Consider the following 4,832-nt stretch of genomic DNA (forward strand, 5'->3'; position numbering starts at 1 on the left):
TGTATTTAGCGTCACATGAATTTAGTTGTCTCTAAAGCCATTTTTTCAGCATGAACTGTAGTTAGTTGTCTCTAAAGCCATTTTTTCAGCATGAACTGTAGTTAGTTGTCTCTAAAGCCATGTATTTAGCATCACATGACTTTAGTTGTCTCTAAAGCCATTTTTTCAGCATCAACTGTAGTTAGTTGTCTATAAAGCCATGTATTTAACGTCACATGAATTTAGTTGTTTCGATAGCCATTTTTTTTAGCATCACATAGATTATTGTTGCATCTAAAGATACTTTTTAGTGTCACTTGAATTGTCGTTAGTGGTGTAAAAAACTCTTCTGACTGCTGGGTCAACCTGATATTGACCTAATTTGAACCTGGTTCGACCTGTGAGGGTCAATCTCTAGACTTGATCGAAACCTAACCTGGGATTACCCAGACCAGGCCGTAGTGGTGTCAGAAACAGATCTGACCGCTGGATCAACCTGATTCAGACCTGACTTGAACCTGGTTCGACGTGTGAGGGTTAGTCCTCAAACCTGACCTGTTTTCATTTTCTTTATGAGGATCCACCCCTTGCGTATTTATTTTGGTTATTTGGATCAAAAGCAATATAATATTTGGTTTAGGAAAAAAATTCTTAATTTGATAAAAGAGACCACTTCCTTAAAATAAGTGGTTATTTATGAATTTGAATAGAAAAAAATTAGAAGGATAAGGCACCACATTTTACAGATAGGTGGTTTTCTTTATCTTACAAAGAAACCATTTTTAATATCTAGGTTGTCTTTTTTATCATTCACTAAAACACCACCGGAAAGGAAAATGTGGTCTCGTTAATTTTTTAAAAAAAAACGACAATAACAATATTTCAATATTATTATATGCTTCTCCAATCCGTTTCACCTGCTCAATGCGTGTCTTTCACAATCTACAAGTAATTTACATCTAGGCACTTGTATTGAGATAATTCAGATGACTTTAAAATTGGAATACCTTTTCATTCATTCAATATCATTTACTACAAAAATCACATGCATATCAATATAATGTTAAAAGATTCCAAAAATTTAACAAAGTTATAAAAAAATAATAGAACACCTAAGCCTGTCTCTTCCAATTCCTATGCACAAAAATAGAAGCACCTTCGTAATCCCGCTCAAAAAGAAAATACACACATACTAATTAAAATCGTCATTATCTTCCGAATCTTCTTCATCCACTTGTTTATATTCATCCACATATTTGATCCACAAGTCTCTTAACTCATCAAGCTCATTTTGAGAAAATTCAGTTGTAACTCCGCCAAAGTACTGCAAAGTATAAAACATTGAAAAGATAAGCATTGGAAAATAAACAAAGAAGGAATACTAGAAATTTTAGAGGACAAACAGAAGAAAAAAAGGTAATTTAGGATATTGTTCAGTTACAATGACAAACCAATCTGACAATAATGCAAGCATTGGGAAGTAAACAAAGCGAAGGGATACCAGAAATTGAAGAGGACAAACAAAAGAAGAAAGGTAATTCAGGATACTGTTCAGTTACAATGACAAACCAATCTGACAATAAGCAAATACCAAGAACAGTGTATTAGAGATTCTCAAAGCAACCAACCTAATGATCATTAACACGACTTCTCACATCACATATTGCATTCACATATGATAACCAACCATTAAGAATATACATTGAAAAATAATCATGGAAACACACCAGCCAACTAGGATCCTGAGAAGATGATTTGCAATGCATTTGCATTTTCATCTGTACTATTCGAAAGAAAACAAAAAAACAGTATTAGAATCTTGTTTATCTATTTGTTTGAGATCTTATTTACCTGTGTTTTTGGAAAAATCAAGTGAACTGGTCACGGAACAAAATTATGCTTAATTTAGCAAGACTTTGGCAGGTCTATTTATGAAAAAGAATTGATGGATTAGTTGTGCAAAAATGGAGACACTACCTTTTGGGTAGGCATTTGACCATTCACTCAAACCAACAAAGTCACAAGCATCCCCCTCCTAGAACAGAAGGCAAATTAGACCAGAGCACCAAAAATTTGTGGAAAAATTATTGACCCAATAACAAGGTTGATGTAAAAACTTAGACATCACTCTTTATATTAAACAAAAAAAAAAAGACTTAGACATCAATCTTATATTGTTAATATGACTAAAGATCTTAATGGTAGAAGTACTTGATCAGTGACATGAATCTAGCTTTCCTTAGCCTGGCCAACAAAAAGAAAAGATCCGCAACTTGATACATATGAGAAAGGAAATGGACTAGAGGGAAGTAAAAGCTAAATAGTGATCTTATCAACAAATTATGCATATACAGCTATTGACAAACTTATTTGTTGACTTCCCTCAAGTGGGCAAATGTATCAAGATAAAATGTAGTTTCCTTAATAACATAGATTGTGTTTCTTATCATACTAAGTGCACCAGGAGACACAAGTTCAAGTTATGTGTTCCCAATATGAACATATCTTAGTCCTTAGAGATTAATAAGCTTGGAGCTGTGACACTCCCGCGAAAAGAAATTGGCTGGTGGATGTCGTGCATATATGATGTGGTTGCTTGGGTTCCTAAGTGCGGCAGTGCACCATGTCAATATCTGGTGCATGAAGCAGACTAAGACTAAGTTCATTCATATCATAATCTATTAAATTAGCCAACGCCATTTTTTACTATACATGGCATTTGCTATGATTTCACTATACACTACAAACATGGACCCAGTAACAACGCTTCTGCCTTGTCTAGTGAGTTCCCACCTCATGCTGAACGCAGTTACTTACTCGCCTCTAAGTTTTTGCAAGGATATGCCAACATAGCCCACCCCCTAACCCAACAACTCAAAACAGATAGCTTTGGACTGACGCCTGTAGCCACTACAACCTTTCAACATCTAAAAAAAGCCCTCATCACTGCTCCCATTTTAGCCATGTCTAATTTTAAACTCCCTTTCATTTCTTTTTTCGATTTTTATAAATTATTTCACAAATTTTTTTGAATTCCGCATAAAGTTCTGATTTTTTCGTTTCAAGTGATTTTCACACAATTCATCTACCATCATACTCTAATAAGTTTCAAAAAGATTTAATTTCTAGACACAATTTAATTTATTTATAATGAACATCTACAAACAAACAAGAATTCTGATAAAAATATATATAATTCAATTACCCTAACAAAACAAGTTGAGGGAGAGACGAATTGGAAATGATTAGTTTATTACCAGTATACTGGCGGACGAATTGGCGTCGTTGTGGCGTGGCTGTGGCGTGGTTGTGGTAATGGAACAATGGCGGACAAAGACGACTCTTGTTCTATCGGGTAATTGGACGACGGCAAAGACGACTCCACTGGCGCAGACGAATTGGCCGGCGAGGTAAATGCGACGATTGCCGGCGACTGTGGTGCAAATTCAGGCGGGTGTATGTGCAATTTTTTTTTTTTGCTCGGGTAGTGCGTATTTGAGGGAAGATGGAAGAAGTCAAGAAGTTATACGCTTGCATCGGCAATTTGTTAATGATGAAGTAAATTAAAAGTACAATTAAGTAATTAAAGAATAGTATATTACGGGTTTTACCTTTATTTTTGAATAAGAGGTGATTAACTGCTACTAGTGGATTATAGATGTGTGTGTTGATTTTTATTAATAATTAGTTATATATGGAATTTTTTTAAAAAAAATAAGTAAAATCAAAATCACCACTTAATAGGAATAAGTGGTTCTTTAATATTGTAAACATTTGATAAGGTTCAAAAAATCCACCAGTCCCATCGTTTGAGCTAGGGACAAATTTATGCAATCATCATTACCTGTACCCATAGGGTTCGATAGGGTATGGGTAGGGTCTAAGGTCCTTAATGAGTATAGTGTAATTTTTTTCCGAAATATAATAAACCTTCAATATACATCACAAAATATCATTTCTATTAGATTTTTTGCAAAACTACGATCGAAAAGTGAGAGTTAGATTGAGAATTGAGAAAGTAGAGCGGCAAATTTTGTTTCTACGAAAGTATATAGAAGATTAGTAGTTTAGAGTTTTTCATATATTAGTTTATATTAGAACTAAAAATGATATATTTTGAAATTAAATGGTAAATGTTACAATTGAAGGTGTATCGTTTCGAAATAAAGTTGTTAATATTTACGACAAAATCATTAATGAAAAACAAATTCCTCTTTTAACATCATATGTACACCTTTTAATTTGCTTTTCATAGTTTTCACGATTTTCACATGATCTTCTTCCTATATATTCAAAATTTTAAAAAAATACATATATAATTTTACCCATAGTCATAACTCATACCCATAGGGTAAAAAAAATCAAGACCCATACCCTTAAATTAGGGTAAGGTAGGGTAGGGTAGGGTTTGGACAGGGTCCAGGGTAAACAACCATCTCTAATAGAGAGCAAGCTGAATGACGTGGCTTTGTTTTCCGTAATTTCCTTTTCTTTTTCTTTTACTTCTTATTTCTCTTTTTCATTTTATTTTTGTTTTTATTCTTTTATTTCCCTTATTCCCTTTTAATAAGAATTTCTCACTCTTGTCTCATCTTTTCAAGCTTTCCCTTTGATTTCATGCTTTAGTTCATTTTTTCTTTGTTCTTTCAATTACTTGTCTTTTAATTCATGTTTTGCTTTTAGTTTCCTCAATTCATGTTAGATTTAGTTTCAATTTCATGCTCTAGCTTTCAATTTCTATTAATTGCTAGTTTAATCGTTCTTTTGCTTGTTCATCTCAATTTCTAGGTTAATCCTAGGATATTCTCTTTTGAATATGAATTTTAGCCATGAGTGAGTAGCTTCCTTTGCTA

General features: G+C 33.4%; 1 long non-coding RNA gene across 1 annotated transcript; it reads right to left on the reverse strand.

Annotated features, from left to right (window-relative positions):
- Window positions 1-966: 966 nt before the first annotated feature.
- Window positions 967-3,752, reverse strand: LOC125494071 (uncharacterized). Its single transcript, XR_007270474.2, has 4 exons — window positions 3,237-3,752; window positions 1,957-2,014; window positions 1,707-1,762; window positions 967-1,303 (listed from the first exon to the last, which is right to left on the reverse strand). It is a non-coding gene; the product is annotated as an uncharacterized LOC125494071 (long non-coding RNA).
- Between the last annotated feature and the right edge of the window lie 1,080 nt (window positions 3,753-4,832).

Source organism: Beta vulgaris, chromosome 5 (assembly GCF_026745355.1).
Source record: "Beta vulgaris subsp. vulgaris cultivar EL10 chromosome 5, EL10.2, whole genome shotgun sequence".
In the NCBI taxonomy this organism is placed as follows: Eukaryota; Viridiplantae; Streptophyta; class Magnoliopsida; order Caryophyllales; family Amaranthaceae; genus Beta; species Beta vulgaris.